The sequence below is a fragment of the Abramis brama genome (assembly GCF_963993115.1).
Source record: "Abramis brama genome assembly, chromosome: 2".
Lineage (NCBI taxonomy): Eukaryota > Metazoa > Chordata > Actinopteri > Cypriniformes > Leuciscidae > Abramis > Abramis brama.
Genome location: NC_139964.1, coordinates 16,493,903 through 16,514,112, shown reverse-complemented (window position 1 = coordinate 16,514,112; position 20,210 = coordinate 16,493,903). Strand labels below are relative to the sequence as shown.

General features: G+C 34.4%; 2 protein-coding genes across 6 annotated transcripts in view; one reads left to right on the top strand and one right to left on the bottom strand.

Annotated features, from left to right (window-relative positions):
- LOC311077948 (B-cell receptor CD22-like) overlaps positions 1-20,210 on the bottom strand; it is a gene marked incomplete at both ends in the record, with an annotated part of 214,999 nt that overhangs the window by 33,789 nt on the left and 161,000 nt on the right. The window lies entirely within an intron of this gene.
- Positions 9,874-20,210, top strand: part of LOC311077785 (uncharacterized protein) — a 77,491-nt gene continuing 67,154 nt past the window's right edge. For 2 of the 5 annotated variants that reach the window (XM_084106405.1, XM_084106401.1), the window contains exon 1: positions 9,874-10,119. The gene's annotated coding sequence lies outside the window, so the exon portion shown is untranslated. The remainder of the gene's footprint in view (positions 10,120-20,210) is intronic. The other 3 variants (XM_084106402.1, XM_084106403.1, XM_084106404.1) reach the window with 3 other exon arrangements.

The window sequence follows — 20,210 nt, the reverse complement described above, 5'->3', positions numbered from 1 at the left end:
CTAAATACAGGGAGTAGGTCAAATAATTAAACATATTAACAGCAGAAAGGGTAAATCAGTAATATTTTGACCATAAAACCAACTACCGCAAACATTGATGGCAACATTAAACAAAACAGTAAAACAACATCTAAACCTCTGTTAATTCTCAATAAGAACTTCTGTAGACGTCTAAAAGAAATAAATAATAATAAATAATAATATTTATTGACAATATTTACAATAAATAAGTTGATTTTTTTAATGGTTATATTTTGTTATTGGTTTGTAGTTTAAGTTTATATTAAGCAATATTCTTTATTTGTACACTCAAATGAAATACATTTGTATTACTACAGTAACATACTTCTATTTATATTACAATACGAGAAGTGAAAATAAACATTCTGCTGCCCTTTTCCTGTTACTTCAGTTGATGGTCTTCGACTGTTTTTTTCCATTAATGGTAAACGTTTGGCACCCTGTGCTAACATGGAGTTCACACTGTAAAAAAAAATCTTTAAAAAAAAAGGTCAATGACTATCAGCTATGGCTGCCAAAAAAAAAAAACAAAAAAAAAAAAGTAAAATATCCTAATTTAAATAAAGTGCAAAAAACATTTACAGAATGTTTCCTTAAATGTTTTACAGAAAAAAAACTGTTATTTTGCAGCTATTTCCTGAATTATTACAATCAAACACCTCCACCTTCACTGTAAAAAAAAAAAAAACATAAAAATGGTCAAATGACTGTCAGCAAAGGCTGCCATTCAAAACCCATAAGCTGAATGTAAAATATCCTAATTTGATTGATTCCTTTATTGTCATTGTACAAACATACAATGAAATTTTTATACTTTCCAACGTACACAGCAAGAGTAGTTAAATTCATATTGCAAATTGCCCATTATTATGACCGCCGCTAGCGTAGCTAGCGAAAGCGGTCATATAGGGATTGTCAAAGTTTTTTTTTTTTTTTTTTTTGTCATCTACTGAATTTTTTCGTCAACGATACCAGGGACACCGAAACACGGTGTGTTTGTTTATGGAACATGAAATTTGGTGGGCATGTAGCCCCACTAGACTTTTACGGAAAAATTTCGTTTGGTCCCCGGGGGCCACTTCCCCCCCGCGCTGGGCCCCCCCAAACCCAAAAAATGCAGTTTTTCCTAAATAACTACCTGAACCGTGGCACCGAGGATGAAGAAATTTTTATGGTATGTTGGTCTTAAGGGCCCACATCAACCTAGCCCATAATCACTCATTTGTGATTTGCGCCCCTTCCCATAAAAAATGAAAATGCAATATTATTCTGCTTTGATCGCCCCTATCTTCAGTTGAGATGTTCAGAACTGCACCATATTTCATGTGTATGATTAACTTGACATACTCTGGGGGTATGCTAAGTTTCGTAGAATTTCATCCATGGGGGGGTATAAAATAAATTCATTTATGTGCACATTTAGTGACTGTACACTCATCGGCCTGTAGATGGTGGTGTTGAGCGAAGGGTTGCTGGTTTAGGATGATACTGTCACTAAGGTTGCCAACTGTCCCGAATTAGGCGGGACGTCCCGTATTTTGGGCCTAATTTATATGTCCCGTGCGTGACCTCCCGTGTCCCGTTTTTTGACAAGCTGATAAACCACTGACTGATACAACAGCAACAGCAGCAGTGCTGACCACGACACTTGAGAATGATCACCGACACCTGTCATCATCCAATCACAGCTTTTTTTAATCACTGTTTTGAGACAAATCATTGTTTGATTTGCGAACATCCTCTGCCGTCTGGTCGCTTCCGCTTCAAGCCGGACTCGTCTCGCGCTAACGGTAATTTCCTTTCACTGTCCACGTTTTGATTTCGGCTAATCAATTTTGGCGAATGCAAACAACGTGATTATTGTTCATGAGTCTAACATCCAGCCACGCAAGAAAACATGTAATCTACCTGAGGGAATAATATGCTCAAAAACATTTCTGATTATTATTAATGTTTTAAAGCTTTTAGAAAGTAAATAGAAAGCTTTTGTAACATTATCTTAACTGTCACTTTTGATTAATGTAATGCATCCTTGCTGAATAAAAGTAGGCAATTACTTTCTTTATTTTTTTTCCCAAAAAATAATCTTACTAACCCCAAACTTTTGAACTGTAAGCCTAGTGTATAATGTTAAAAAAGCTTTCTATTTTAGATAAATGCTGTTATTTTGAACTATGGTTTGTTTGTAATGTGACTTTTTTCATGTATGACATTAAAATTATTTTTAGAATTAAATACATAAATAGGTTAAGCAATACAAATGTGTTTATGTCTGATAACCTTTTAAACACAAACTTAACTGCAGACACTGAAATGACGTACACTGTGTGATACAGTACAAATATTTTGAGTGTCCCTCATTTTCCTATAAATAACCACGATTGTCCCGCATTTTCCTTTTCTGAAGTTGGCAACCCTAACTGTCACACACACACATGAAGGAATACAAACAAACGCAAGCATGCACACACACTGACATCCACACGCACAGACACACACCCATACACACCCATACAAATCCACATGCACAGACACACACACACAAACACACACGCGCACACACCTACGCACGCATACATACACGCACAGACACACACACACACAGACACACACATACACACACACACACAGACAGACATGCACATACTACTACTTTTTTTAGGTAGGCTATATACATAAACACGCAATACAGCCAAATTGCTCCACGTCATTTATTTTTGTGGAAAGCCAGTGCAGGCCTGAGCGGCGGTCATATTTTGTACCGCCATGCGGTACATCTAGTTAAATAAGGTGCTTAGTGTTATTTCACTTAATTATCTAGCATGTCAAAAATGTCTTGTGGTAATAATTTGAGGATGTAGTTTCAGTTCATGGTTCATTATCCTTATGGCATTGGGATAAAAACTGTTCATGAGTCTGGTTGTGCGTGTTTTGATCGATCTAAAGTGTTTTCCAGATGGCAACAGTTCAAAAAGCTGATGGGCTGGGTGATTCGGGTCCGACACAATGTTATGTGTTTTCTGCAGGCAGCGGGAGTTAAAAATGTCATCCAGAGCAGGTAGCTGTTGGTTTGTGATGTTCTGTGCGGTTTTTATAACTCTCTGCAGGGCCTTTTTATCACCAGCCGAGCTGCATCCATACCACACCAGCATATTATATGTGAGGACACTTTCAATAGAACAGCGGTAGAATGACACCAGGAGCCGCGCTGACAGGTTTATTTTCCTAAGCATTCTGAGAAAGTACATCCACTGTTGCACATTCTTGACTAATGCTGTGATGTTTGTTGTCCATGAAAGGTCTTCAGAAATGTGTGTGCCCAGAAATTTAAAGCTTGATACTCTCTCCACTATCTCCCCGTTGATATGCAGTGGTGTGTGAACAATCTGTTTCTTCCTGAAGTCAATCATAAGTTCTTTCGTTTTCTTGATGTTTAGGGTAAGATTGTTCTCCGTGCACCACGTCGTCAGCCTCTGTACCTCCTCTCTGGAGGCATACTCATCTCCTCTGGTGATCAGCCCCAGCACAGTCGTGTCATCCGCAAATTTAATTATGATGTTGTTGTCATTAGATGGTACGCAATCATGAGTATACAAGGAGTAAAGAAATGGACTTAGCACACAGCCTTGTGGGGCTCCCGTGCTGATTAGCGTAGTTGTGGAATGATGTGAGCCCATCCTCACTGACTGTGGCCTCTTTGTTAGGAAGTCTTTAATCCACAGGCAGATTTAATAAAGTGCAAAAGACTTTTACAGATATCTTCATTAAACTTCTTAACAGAAACACAGTTATTTCACATATAATTTCTGAATTTTTACTAACAAACATATTCACTGTAAAAAGTGAATCTCTTGCAGTGAACTACATGCATGATTTATTGTGAGTATACATCACAGCATCAGCAACTACACAGTTACTGCTTTTAAATAAAACAACACAGCATAATGTCAATGTTTCTCTGCTCATCCTGGACTGAAGCACAGGCTCTACTCTCCAGTACAATGGTGACCCGCAAAACAGACTGTATTTCTTTCATACTAACATTCTTATTGAGCATTAACAGAGGTTTAGAAGTTTATGTTTTATTGAAAATAATAAAGTTTGATTTCACCATGATGGAGAACTCTAAACTACTCTACATCTCTGAACTCGTCACGCAGCAAGCTACTAAAGTCACAAAAAAGCTTTGTTGATTGTTACCATTGTTGAGATTCACATGTTGATTAATGATGGCTCTATACTCCTATAAAAAAAAAAAGCCTAGAAAACATTTTTTGTATATATATTTGTAATCTCAGAATATTGGATAGTCATATGTCATAATACTGATGACATAACGATCTAAATATTTGAATACACATCAGAGTATCAGGCAATCATATGACTGCAACATCAATAATAAGCAATCAACATCATCTGATGAGATTTTTTCCTACATACAATGCCATAACAAATGTGTATCAAAAACACAGTTAAAGCAGCCAGAAAAAAAAAAAACGAATGTTAATAATTCAAGGGTCATGAGCCCAACTAAAGCAAACACTGATCTCCATAATGGTGACATCACATTTCTGTTAAAGTTTCTAGCACTTTATTTAAAGTTGAATATTTTACTTTAATTTTACGGTTTTTGTTTGGCAGCCACAGCTGCCAGTCATTTGACCATTTTTTTACGTTTTTTTTTTTTTTTTTTTTACAATGAAGGTATTTGATCGTAATAATTCAGGAAATACCTGTGAAATAACTGTGTTTTTCAATATATTTAATTTTGGATGTTTTAATTTAATGTTACAGGGGTTTTGGGTGGGCTGCCAGTCATTCAACCGTTTTATCATTTAAACTGTTTTGTTACTGTTTAATTACAGATTATATTTGTAATTTGACATACTTCTGTATGGAATTTAAGAAACCAGATCAAATACTGTATGAAAAATACAGTACATTTTCTGTATAAAAAATGTGAATTACTGCAATTTGTAATTAACGTCACAATACATAAAAATAACAATATTTAATTTACAGATATTATTTGTAATTTTACAGAGTTTAGAGTACAATTTAAAAGAAAAGAAAATGGAAGTAAAAAAAATCACAGTTATTTTCTGTAATATTAGGATTTTTTTATATCAGACACAGTTTATAAAAAACAGGACAGGTTTATTTTAATCTTAATTGTTCTGCTGGGTAAACCTGGATCAGGAAAGAGTTCAGCAGGAAACACTTCCTGTGCAGAAATGCGTTTGAAGTTGATTCCTCTGATTATAACTCAACAATGTGAGAAACATGAGGGGGATGTGGAGGATCAGTGGCGGTTCTACATTGAATTACACCCTGGGCGAGACCCCCTTCGAGCGCCCCCCCAATATCTTAATATATCCCCATAATATCTTATGTCATTTTAATATTTTAGTAAAATAACGTTATGCATCTTTATTTAAGAAATGTTTGATATTTGGACTGGAAACAAGACAAAAATACTAAGTAAGAAAAGCATTTTTTTGCAGTGTAATAACTGAACTTATAACAGTTTTGTTGCAAAGCACAATATTATGGTGAAATTAGATCTCGCGTTTGAGTTAAAACCGAATTATTAAGCATAGCAAGAATCATAGCAAAAAGGCTAACAAATAAGAGTTAGGCCTATACCCACCAATTAATATTGCCCCTTCATTCATGACATGGATACCGTAATCATACAGAGAAAACATAGTTGCATACGTTTATCTTTCGCTCGTTTCTAAATTGGGCACCTGATGGCTTTGACCTTTCTTGTCCATCTCTTATTTGGCACTCGACATCGACAATCAACAGATTTCCCCTGATCCCCCCCCATACCAACTGTCACTCAAGACGAGTCACGACCAGAAGTCAAGACTAAACCAATTCACCTTGGTGGTGGTGACCAAGTAATCGTTTTGTATTACCTATTTTTATTAGCCATTCAGACAATTCAGAAGAACAAAAATGTGCAGGAAATATAGAGGCCTGTATTTATAATATTATGAATGAAATGTGCGTTATTTGGAAGAAAGTCGAGATGTGACTGACTTAGATAACTATATGGATCCCCCCTTGTCCGTTCCATTTGGAAGAGACCCAGAGGTGAACTGTCATCCGCGCCCGCGCCTCCGCGCACCCTCCCCTTTCCCTTTCGCAAACAAACAGCTTCTGTGCACGGCATCAAGCAGGGGCGCCTGTAGCTGCAGGTGGCGCAAATTTGCCAATTCCCGACACAGTGAAATGATAGATAATAGAAAACCGCTTCGCGGCGCAATTTTTATTTTTATTTTTTTTTCAGCTCTTGCCGGCGGCGCCGTCTCCCCAAAAATGCCGCCCCGGGCGATTGCCCGTTTCGCCCGTGCCTAAAACCGCTACTGTGGAGGATTCTACAAACCTGGACGGTTTTTCTTACGTCAGGTTTGAGTTCGACATGGGTCATGTTCTGATTCCTACGTTCCTCTGAAATTTATGACAAATTATACAGAATATTATGAAAAACTTCAACAACATAAATTTATGATCAGCTGATGACGCTTTAAAGTGACGCTTGAGTGATCAAGAACATTCGGTTATATAAATAAGTTTTCTTTTGTTCCTCCATCCTTCATTTTCATTACTTGCATCATTTCCTTGTGTTTTATCTGCATCTGTGTTCTATCTGCATCTGTTCATTCTTTAGCACACTGTCCCATTGACACACACACACACACACACACACACACACACACACACACACACACACACACACACAGACAGACAGTAAATTCCCTGGTGTTAAATTAACACCGCTCGGTGTTCATATGGAAACCACCAGCAGGGTGTTAAAAGCAGAGGTGGAAAGTCCAGGTTCAGAAAGTAAAAGTCCTCCTCAGTATTTTGTTCCAATCACCTGGATTTGCAAATTCAGCAGGAGAGAGAACTAATTAGTGAAATCAGCTGCACAGCAAAAACTCCAGTGTTAAATGAACTCTCCTGGGAGTTTATATGGCTCCAGACTCAAGAGTGGTAAAGAGTTAAAATAACACTCCAGAGTGTTAAAGTTAATGAGCTAATTAAGTGATTGATTGAGTGATGATTGACCATTACTGAAGACACCTGATGTTAACAAGCAGAATAACTGAAGGAGAAAAATCACAATTTTAATCACCATTATGGATATCAGTGTTTGATTTAGTTGGGCAGTTGACCTTTAAATGTTTAATTTCAGGTTTTGTTTGGCTGCTGTATCTGAGTTATAACAGCCAGATGAACAAAGAGAAAAGGTGAACAGGAGGTGTTGGTTACATTTTAACATAATCATCATTTGACCTGAATCACTGAACTCATTTAGAGCCTAATCTCTGACTTAAATGTATATTATATATATTATTACCATTATGGTGATCAGTGTTTGCTCTAGTTTGGCTCTTCACTCTTGACTGTTTAATATCAGTTCTTTGGTTGCTTTAACTGTGTGTTTTAGATGTGTGTTTGTAATGGTAACAAAAAGTAAGACAAACTAATCAGATGATGTTGATCACTTTTTAGTATATAGTCATCATGTAGTGAGATCTGAGCAAAATCTGCATGGGGAACTTTTTAGTTCTAATGTGAAACTCCCGTGAGATTTCTACATCGGATTATCTAAAGGGTTTCCTGGATTTTGGCTATGAAATTGCATCAAGCAATTGTAAAAGTTTATTGTAAAAGAGCAAACAAACACAACTTGTACACTTCCTGATTCACTTCACCGGATATTATGGGCGTACAGCATTAGAGCCACATATTCAATAGGCTACTGCCAAAAGGAAATAGCAGGAACCCCACCTCTTCTTGTAAATCAGGACTGTTTATGTCAGACAGAGCTCTGCGTACAATCACTTTCACTTTTCACTGCAGAAAGACTTGATTCACTTTACCAGATAAACAACAGCATTAATGTTCTTTAATAATAGGGAACATGATCAGTAGGGTTGCTTATTTAGATTGCAAGATATGTGTTATGATTTTAATGGGGTATACTCATATCCAAGAGTGATATAACTAATGACGAATGACATTTTCTGGCAGAGAATTTCCTAAGAAAACTTTCTTTGACATAGAATACAGAAAAAAATACTAGTAACAAAAAAATCATTGAGGAAGAAATAGCATTAGTTGAAAGATTTTCTAATATCAATTTAATTATGTTAGCTTGGAGATGTTGTTTAAGACATCATGAAACCATTATCAGCCTTAACTGGGTGAAAAAGCAGCACTGAAACAGAAAATGAAAGTGAATACAAGGTCAGTTATTTTCCTCACAATATATTCACAGTCATTTTTTTTCATTTAAACTGAGCTTATTCTTCACGGAGAAGCTGATGTGCATTTTAAAAAGTTGAGTAGATAAACTAAAGTTAATGTAGGTGTCCCTCTCAACAAAGAAAAAAAATAAAAATTCCAAATTATTGTGTGTTTTGATGTTTCACCATTGGTCTTATTTCCTGAGGGGTTTTGACTGGCATGTAATTGTCTCCTGAGAATGAATTGATCCAGTCAGAGCTGCTGCTGTTTCTTCTAAAACATTAACAGAGACGTTACAGGTTCAGTCCGGGTTAATAGTTCACAGCATCATCCAAAACTGAACTCCAAAAAAAGCATTGTAACATAATCACTCCCACCGTTTGATTTCCGTTCCCCCAGTGTGTATCTAAACCCCCTTGAGATGATCTAGTCAGTCCACACCAGAGATGTTTGTTTGCTCCTTACACAACATCTCCAAGCTATTATCAACATAATTAAATTGACAAGTCTTTCATCTGGAGTCCGAGTCAAGTCTGAAGTCTTTAAGCTGGAGTCCGAGTCGAGACTGGAGTCCTTTGTCACGAGTCCGAGTCTTGAGTCATTTCATGCCTTAAAAAAAATATTCTCCTACTCAAAAATCCTATTATTTGTATTATACAGACAAAATATATGATATTTCTATTATCTGTTGTTTGTAATAAAAGTCCTAAGATTTAAGGGATAATGTAAATCCAGCTTGTATAAAAAATCGTCCTGGCAACAAGACAAGTAGTTATTTTCAATACAATCGCTAAGTGGGCGCAAGATGGCATACGTAGGGAAATATATGTGATGCAGATATTATAAAACCATTCAAATAAAACACAAATATATATTTTTTTATTATATCAGTAGTTAAGGATTTAATCCCCCCGAGGTCGGCAATCATGCCGGCGTGATCTGCTCGCTTTTTTCCTTATCAGTGCAAAAGAGACTCAAAATACTCTGACCTTGTATTCACTTTCAGTGATTCAGGTCAAATGATTGTGAAATAATGATTATGTTAAAATATAACCAACATCATCAGTTCACCTTCTCTATTTGTTCAATCTGGCTGTTATAACTCATGTACAGCAGCCAAACAAAACTTAAAGTAAATGATTTAAGGGTCAAGAGCCCAACTAAAACACACACTGATCTCCACGATGGTGACTTTAATTATGGTTTTCTCCTTCAGTGATTCTGCTTGTTAACACCAGGTGTCTTCAATGTTGGCAATATAAGATATTTTGTAAATTTTACTCATTTTAAATGGTTAACTTTTAAGGAATTAATTTGATTAATTATTACTCAATTCTAATTTGTTAAATTTAATTAATAATATTGCTTGTAATCTGTTGCCTCAATTTTATTGATTAGATATCAATAAAATCAATGTATTCTTTTTTACAGTGCAATATAGGGATTGTGTGTTCTCTCATGCAGGACTTGGCTTTCACTATGACTTAGGGCGGGCCACACATGGCCCAAATAGAGGAGGAAAGGAACCCACGTGGGAAAAAGATAAGGTCTTGACCTATTTATGGACACGCATACCTTACCAGAGGTCCAGTGAACAAGGAACCCCCAGCCAGTGCATCTTAACCTCTGTTAATTCTCTGTAAGAACTTTTGTAGTCGTCTGACAGAAATAAAACCAAACTGGTTAGTAATAACTGAAGAAGGTAATGCTGTTTAGTTCTGAGTTGTTTTGGAGTTAATTACTTTTTGGTTCAAAACCCTGTTAATTTCAGCCCTGCATCATCTCTGCTTAAAAGATGTCGAAACGGACGTGATTCACCGGCATAGAAATAAAGTAAGATTTATTCTATTTATTTAAGATTTATTTAAGATCCTGTTGTACATAAAGCAAGATTGATTTGTTATTGTTTCAATGTTGATTCGATGTAAAGTAAGTGATTTAAATAATGTTGGACAAATAACGATTTTATGTTCATATTGATCTATTTTTCATCAGTGAAATAACATTATTTCAGGGTGCAAACCTGATGAAAAATCAATGTTAAGATTCAACCTTGAGTCAGTGTTGGTCTGCTATCAGGGATGTGATTTAAAGACATTCTCAGTGAACTTCCAGTGACTTGAATCAGGGGGGAAGGAAGGAGGAGGGAGAGGTGGATGTATATATAAGTAGTTGAGTTTGGGCAAGGCGGTGTCCTGTGCTCTTCCTTTGAGATCTTTTCTCCAGGGCTGCGTTTTATTGTTTAATTGCAGGGGGTTTGATCTGAGCTTTTGTCTCAGCAGGAAAATCAAGTCTTACTTTATTAACCATATTTTCTTTATTTCTGTCAGACGCCTACAGAAGCTCTTGTTGAGAATCACAATTCAGAATGTCTGATCTGCAGCAAGAAAGTTTTGTTGGTGAAATATTAATAGATAAAATAATGCATTTTGTTCAGAAATAAGATGAGTGATTTGTTCTAGTTTATGAGGCTGAAAACTTGAGCATCTTGGTTTCTTTTATTTTAGCAACAAATTATGTCTTTTGCTAAACACTGTTACAAAGACCACAAAAACTCACACAAAAGACCAAGAGTCAAACTGACCAACCAAAGGAAACGCTCATCAGCACAATGGTGATGACCAAATGATTTCCAATAGACAAAAATTTTTGAATTGGCTCAACAACAAAAGATTTGTTACAGAATACTTGCACCTCTCCAGAAAACAAATAATGTCAAGTTGACTCAACTAAACGTTTTTTGTATCACATACATCTTATTTTCAGTTTCGTATAACTGTTATTTACAAAAGTTGAGTCAACAAGAAAAAGTGTTAAACTCCAGTGTTAAATGAACTCTCCTGGGAGTTTATTTGGCTCCAGACTCAAGAGTGTTAAAGTTAATGAGCTAATTAAGTGATTGATTGAGTGATGATTGACCATTATTGAAGACACCTGATGTTAACAAGCAGAATCACTGAAGGAGAAAAATCACAATTTTAGACATCGTTATGGAGATTAGTGTTCAATTTAGTTGGGCAGTTGACCTTCAAATGATTATCTTTAGATTTTGTTTGGCTGTTGATCTGAGTTATTACAGCCAGATGAACAAAAAGAAAAGTTGATCAAGTGGTGTTGGTTATATTTGAACATAATCATAATTTGATCTGAATCACTGAACTCAATTAGAGCCTAATCTCTGACTTAAATGTATATTGGTCATTACAACATCACAGTAATTCTACAGATTAAGTTCCAGATTTTTCAATATAATTCAAATTATTTCTTAAAAGTTGTTGTAAGATATTTTTAATTTGTAGAGATTACAATTTAGCTCAAAGGAATTATTAATTAATTTATAGGGAATTCAAAAGAGTCACTTATTATAACCGAGCAAATGACTCGTTCGCGGTTCATTTGAACTGGCTGTAACTATCAACTCTGCAACGGATATAAATATCCAAACTATAGTGAAACACTATATAGTTAGCAAGGTAACTTAGATCAGAAGTTTAAGACATTAAACTTTGTAAGCACAATAACACAAGTAATATTTCTCTTTAAAATACAAACAAGACTTTATTGATTATTCTAACACATAAAACTAATATCTAACACAAACACACACATACACATTCATACGCGTTGCAGAAAGAAAAGAGTAAGGAAAGATTAAGTTTTAAGAGTGAGTTTAAGAGTGAGATGATGTAATCCCAAGTTTCGGTAACACTTTATTTTACGGTGTCCTTGATACAGAGTAATTACTTAGTTAATTACTTAGTAATAAACATTGTAATTACATGTACCAAAATGTAATTAACATGTAACTAAGTTATGGTACAGCCTGTACTTACAGATTGTAATTACACACATGTAATAGGCAGCTACTGTTACACATATGTAACAAGCCGAGTCTGTTACATACATGTTACAAACTTGGTACACTGTAATTATGTAAGAAAGTACTTAGTACCACACATGTACCTTAGTTTGAATTAACTCACTAGTTCACAGCTTAAATACATGCATTAGCTTCCTAATTACATTGCAATTACACAATATTACATAGGTATAAGCTACGTAAAATAAAGTGTATCAAGACTGTACTTAAGTGGACTTCATTTGTATTTACATACCTTATCCATATGTACCTTAGTTTGAATTAACTCACTAGTTCACAGCTTAAATACATGCATTAGCTTCCTAATTACATTGCAATTACATAATATTACACAGGTATAAGCTACGTAAAATAAAGTGTATCAAGACTGTACTTAAGTGGACTTCATGTGTATCTACATACATTATCCATATGTACTTTAGTTTGGATTACCTCACTAGTTCACAGCTTAAATACATGCATTAGCTTCCTAATTACATTGCAATTACATAATATTACACAGGTATAAGCTACGTAAAATAAAGTGTATCAAGAATGTACTTAAGTGGACTTCATGTGTATCTACATACCTTATTCATATGTACCTTAGTTTGAATTAACTCACTAGTTCACAGCTTAAATACATGCATTAACTTCCTAATTACATTGCAATTACATAATATTACACAGGTATAAGCTACGTAAAATAAAGTGTATCAAGACTGTACTTAAGTGTACTTCATTTGTATTTACATACCTTATCCATATGTACCTTAGTTTGAATTAACTCACTAGTTCAAAGCTTAAATACATGCATTAGCTTCTTAATTACATTGCAATTACATAATATTACACAGGTATAAGCTACGTAAAATAAAGTGTATCAAGACTGTACTTAAGTGGACTTCATGTGTATCTACATACCTTATTCATATGTACCTTAGTTTGAATTAACTCACTAGTTCACAGCTTAAATACATGCATTAACTTCCTAATTACATTGCAATTACATAATATTACACAGGTATAAGCTACGTAAAATAAAGTGTATCAAGACTGTACTTAAGTGGACTTCATGTGTATCTACATACCTTATTCATATGTACCTTAGTTTGAATTAACTCACTAGTTCACAGCTTAAATACATGCATTAGCTTCCTAATTACATTGCAATTACATAATATTACACAGGTATAAGCTACGTAAAATAAAGTGTATCAAGACTGTACTTAAGTGTACTTCATTTGTATTTACATACCTTATCCATATGTACCTTAGTTTGAATTAACTCACTAGTTCAAAGCTTAAATACATGCATTAGCTTCTTAATTACATTGCAATTACATAATATTACACAGGTATAAGCTACGTAAAATAAAGTGTATCAAGACTGTACTTAAGTGTACTTCATTTGTATTTACATACCTTATCCATATGTACCTTAGTTTGAATTAACTCACTAGTTCAAAGCTTAAATACATGCATTAGCTTCTTAATTACATTGCAATTACATAATATTACACAGGTATAAGCTACGTAAAATAAAGTGTATCAAGACTGTACTTAAGTGTACTTATTGTGTATCTACATACCTTATCCATATGTACCTTAGTTTGAATTAACTCACTAGTTCACAGCTTAAATACATGCATTAGCTTCCTAATTACATTGCAATTACATAATATTACACAGGTATAAGCTTCGTAAAATAAAGTGTATCAAGACTGTACTTAAGTGTACTTCATTTGTATTTACATACCTTATCCATATGTACCTTAGTTTGAATTAACTCACTAGTTCACAGCTTAAATACATGCATTAGCTTCCTAATTACATTGCAATTACATAATATTACACAGGTATAAGCTACGTCAAATAAAGTGTATCAAGACTGTACTTAAGTGTACTTCATTTCTATCTTACCTTATTCATATGTACCTTAGTTTGAATTAACTCACTAGTTCACAGCTTAAATACATGCATTAACTTCATAATTACATTGCAATTACATAATATTACACAGGTATAAGCTACGTAAAATAAAGTGTATCAAGACTGTACTTAAGTGGACTTCATTTGTATTTACATACCTTATCCATATGTACCTTAGTTTGAATTAACTCACTAGTTCACAGCTTAAATACATGCATTAACTTCATAATTACATTGCAATTACATAACATTACACAGGTATAAGCTACGTAAAATAAAGTGTATCAAGACTGTACTTAAGTGTACTTCATTTCTATCTTACCTTATTCATATGTACCTTAGTTTGAATTAACTCACTAGTTCACAGCTTAAATGCATGCATTAGCTTCCTAATTACATTGCAATTACAGAATATTACACAGGTATAAACTACGTAAAATAAAGTGTATCAAGATTGTACTTAAGTGTACTTCATTTCTATCTTACCTTATCCATCTGTGCCTTATATTGGATTAACTCACTAGTTCAGAGCATAAATACATGATTTTTGTCATCAGCACAGTCCGCTGATATCTGCATACACTATCTGAGTGTAGCCTGTTCATGGACGAGTGATTTTTGAGTGCTAAAAAAACAAAGCATAAGGCTACAAATTAAATATACCCAAACTTTAAGTGTACCTACCCTTTGTAGCCACCTGCCTGTCAATACAAATAATGGAAATTAATGAGATGTGAGCAGATTTTTACAGTTCAAAACTTTATTCTGAAGTTTTAAAAGATTGCAACACAAAAATAAAATGGCTTTTTAAACATTAAGCAAAACATATTACTGGGACTGATTCAGAAACAAATAATACAATAGCCCCAATATAAAACAACTGAAAAATAAGGGTCTTATCTATATTTATACTTGATTGGCAGAAGCTTGCCTTTCGCTTTTAGCTCTTCAATTTTAGCATGGACCTCTGGAGTCATTGATTCTGCACAACGCTTTGAATAATCTAAAAGCTTCTCTTTTTTTAGATTAAATGGTGGGAGGCTCTTTAAAAATTTTGGAGCTGCCATTGTAATTTCAGCCAGGGGAGCAGACAGAGCCAGTGTGTTACGATCCACACCTACAATTTTGAAGGCCTTATTCATGCTCCCCTGACTCTTGTAGGCCTTCGCAACTTTGTGGTACCGACATACCACATCGTCAATTGTGCGAGCTGCAAAGAAAACAAGAAAAACAGAATTATAAGCCATTTACTTTAAACTGACTAGAATAGGACTGAAATTATTTTTCTTCAAAATGTCAATTTCCTCATGCATTTTCTTAATTTTTTTCCGCAGTCTTTTATTTTTCTTCAGCAACTTCAGGGAGCTGGTTTTATCTGCAATCAACAAAATATTCAATGTAGAGTTAAGGCATATGAAGCACTTAGATTTCCACTTTAACCAAAGCGCTAAATAAAGATTTCAATAAGAGATAAAAAAAGATAAACAAATGTTATTTGACAATACCATTTTAACATAAGATAAAAAAGCATGATGTTAAAAATAATCTACTAAATTAAAATCAGTGACATTTTCTGATAATAAAAATGAACTTGAAACATCAATGTTAATAAAATAAGCAATGTATGCTTATTAAGTATGCTTAATAAGTGTGGTCCCGTTTCTGTGTACCAGTTAAAAATCTAAGGCAAATATCTATATTTCAAAATTTCAATTGAGGAATGCTTACATTCTCAGAATCAAGACCGAATACAATGATTAAACTCTTACCACTGGCCAGAACCATCTCATCACACTGTACACTCTCCTCGCTGGACACATTATCTAGCATGATCTGGTCTTCTCCATGCTTCTCTACTTCTTCAGCAACTTGTAGATCTTCTGTCACATTTTTGGGGCTCTCTACAGCAGTGGCGGTTCTGGGGGGGGGGCCGAGGGGGCCAGTGCCCCCGTGTCACCAAGCTTGGCCCCCCCTCTGGCCCCCCTAAATTTGGAATCGTAAAATCACACCAAACAACTGCGCATTTTATCAGTTGCGGCGCCTTCATCTATCAGCACGACGTATATTCACATCAAATGTTAACGCAGAGGAACGGGACACTGCAGTTCACAAAAGTTCATTATTTGCATGTGCTTTAAAGCCTTGCCGGTTAAACATGTCATTCGCTGCTGATGCGCTGTTCAAATATGCGCTTTACTGAGCGCGTACACTCGACGCGCACATGCACTAAAAGCCTGTTACTGGACTAAGTTATCTTGTGAGTCTTATATTGCGCTAATACTGTCAAATACAGACAATGTTTACATAAACAAAGTTGGTTATGTCTAAAGTGAAAGCAAACAGAGAAAATTAATAAAAATCTGCTTGTCATATGCGTGTATATTAACCCATTTAAGCCCACCGGCAACTATAGTTGCCGCAATGCATAGTTGTTAATTTCCTTTTGTAAGTATTTTTCTAGATGTTGTCCATGTTTTATTTCTCAATGACATGCAAGCAAACAACCAAATAAAGGATTTCAAGAAAAAAAGGTATTCACTTCCTCCCTGTCACATGAGGCTGTCAACTTCCGAGCCCTAATTCTAGGAAGCATGGCGAAAGCAAACCCTCCAAAAGAAAGGTCATTTTCATGTTACTAATAAGTATTTTTTGTTTACATATATATATCTACATAATCATGAAGGTCTCTCATCCAAACAAAACAAATCTTACAAGAGATCTATAGTTTTTTGTATACTTAGTCAAAAGTCCAAGCGGCAACTATAGTTGCCGGTGGGCAAATGCCTTGTAAGTACATATATCATGGGAAAATGGGGTATACTGTGTTAATAGGTTAATAAATCAAGGTTATTGTAGAAAATAAATAAGTAGTAAATACTAACTTTCATTCATGGGGATAACATGGATAATTAGACAAGGTTTAGTGTAAGATTTTTGCCCAAATTTTGGAAAATGCAGTTTTAAAAGTAAAAAAAATCCCTTTAACCAGTAGATGGCTGCAGTATGGAAGCTTGTTTCCGCCACAAAATAAAAAAATTTAAATGATAATTGCGACTTTTTATCTCACAATTGCGAGTTTACATTTATCATTTACATTCTCGCTGACTTTATATCTCGCAATTCTGACTTCATAACACGCAATTGCGACTTTATTTCACGCAATTCTGACTTTGTATCTCGCAATTCTGAGAAATAAAGTCAGAATTGCGAGATACAAAGTCAGAATTGCGTGAAATAAAGTCGCAATTGCGTGTTATGAAGTCAGAATTGCGAGATATAAAGTCAGAATTGCGTGAAATAAAGTCATAATTGCGTGTTATAAAGTCAGAATTCCGAGATATAAAGTCACAATTGCGTGTTATAAAGTCAGAATTCGGACTTTTTTTCTCGCAATTGCGACTTTATATCACGCAATTCTGACTTTATAACACGCAATTGCGAGTTTATATCTCGCAATTCTGACATATTTTCTCAGAATTGTGAGATATAAAGTCCAATTCTAAGGGGGAAAAAAATACACTTTTTTTTATTTTATTTTTTACCTCAGAATAGTTTAAACACGCAATTGTGACTTTATATCATGCAATTCTGACTTTATATCTCCCAATTGCGTATTATAAAGTCAGAATTGCGTGTTATAAAGTCGCAGTTGTGAATAAAAAAGTCAGAATTCTGACTTTATATCTCGCAATTCTGACTTTATAACACGCAATTGCGACTTTATTTCACGCCATTCTGACTTTATATCTCGAAATCCTGAGAAATAAAGTCAGAATTGCGAGATGTAAACTCGCAATTGTGAGATAAAAAGTCGCAATTATCTCTTAAAATGTTTTATTCTGTGGCGGAAACAAGCTTCCATACTGCAGAGCTCTTAACGTACTAAAAGTTTCAAACTAAAAGACTTCTTTTCACAAGTTTTTCCAGGTAGATTCATATCTACATATAATGAAATCACAATTATAACAATAAAAGTTACTTTTTGTCAAAGTTTAGCAGTTTTTGTACTGAAAAAAAAAAAATTAGTTTTTCAATAATGTTACATTATGATTAGAATCAAACCTGATCAGGATGTTACAAAGTGAAAAGTTGGAGTTTTTAGAGTTTATCATTTATTTCAAACATCTGTTTTTCATATAATTCTACAAATTTAAAGTGTGCCAATTCATTTCTGTCTATGTGTGTTCTGTGTTGTTTCTGATTTTGAGGATGAATTTTGTCCATTGATGAAATTCATTTGATTCTAATCATAATACAACAGGATTTTTTTTTTTTTTTTTCAGTACAAAAAGTGCCTAAACTTTGACAAAAAGTAACTTTTATTATTATAATTGTGATTTCATAATATGTAGATATGAATACAACTGGAAAAACTTGTGAAAAGATGTCTTTCAGTTAGTCAAATAGCAAATAGTTCTGCAGCCATCTACTGGTTAAAGTGATAATTTGTTACTTTTAAAACGGCATTTTCCAAAAGATGAGCAAAAATCTTACACTAAACCATGTCAAATTATCCATGTTATTCCCATGAATGAAAGTTAGAAATGTGGGTCAAAAAGACCCTGAACAGCGCACAATGGTTAAGACAAATGGATTTGTTGTTTGTTGTGTTTTCATATTCAAGAGATTATAAGATGCAGTTTTTTGGGTTTACATCAAATGTTCTTCGACTTTTATACATAATAAATGTGTTTATGAATAAAGATTGATCTGTTGAAAGCAGTTATTTTGAGATAAATGCCAAATGTTCTCCTCCTATTCATATTTTACATTGAGGGGGTGCATACAACATATTTGCCCACCGGCAACTATAGTTGCCGCACATTCAAATATGATTTTCAAGAAAGAAAAAAAAAACCTGGGGAAAATAAATGCAGAACATGTTCACATAGGACACTATTAACACGATTATATGCATGAAACCATTCAGAAAAATTTGGGCACAAATGGGTTAAGACGCGTCGCGTGCAGTTCTTAAAGAGACAGTAGCCCTAATAATAAACATGCTGCCGCTTGTCCTTAAAGAGATAGTTCACCCAAAACCAAACAGTTGCTGGTCCCCATTGACTTCCATACATAGTAGGAAAAAAATATACTATGGAAGTCACAGGGGTACATCAACTGTTTGGTTACTCACATTCTTTCAAATAACGTTTATTTTCAACAGAAGAAAGAAACTTATTCAGGTTTAAAACAACTTAGAGTAAATTATGACTTTTTTGGGGGAGAACTATCCCTTTAATGTTGATAAAACAACAAAACACACAGATGAAATCATTCACTGCTCTTGACTAAGAACTTTAAGTCTGTTGTGTTTTATTTTCATATTTGTTCATTTAATTAGCCTACTTTCTTCAATTCTACTGTTAAATACACCTATAGCTGAAAAAATAAAGCACTGTTTATTTCATTTGTTTATTAAGTTGTGTATGTGTAAAATGTATCTCTGTTCTTAATTTTTAATAACAAAGAAAATAGTGACAAAGATTTTTATCTTCGCCACTTTGGCCTAAATGTCTGCCATTCTTTTTTATTTTATATTTTGTTACCTATATTTTGTTACCTATAAGGTTTTGTTTTTAAAATAGGGACATTAGTTTGGCTGTAATGCTCAGTCACATGCAAAATAGTAAAACCAACATGAAAAAAGAATTGTGATAAAATCGTGATTTTCCTGAAGAAAAAAATTGTGATATGATATTATTGCCATATCGCCCACCCCAGGTGTAAAAAAGTGCCTAGATGTGCTTCGATGCTAAAAATGTGTTATTATTGATCATTATATCACACTACAATTAAACATAATGAAACATTTGAATTGAAATTGTTTTATTAGCTTAGCTAATATAATTTATTAGCTTTTTCTAGAGATTGCAGTCATGCATGACATGGTGAAAAATGACTTGAAATTATACTGAAAATAGGTTAAGATGAATGTTAAAGGTGTGCCCCCTAAAAGCACAAGTGGCCCCTGCCTGGCCCCCCCAGTTACTGTGGTCTAGAACCGCCACTGCTCTACAGTCTCTTCATCCATACTTTTTTTCATTTTCTTTTTCCCTCTTCTGCTGGCCATGGTGGACCTGGGTCAGAATAAATAGTGATCCACACAGCAGATATTATATAAACCACATCA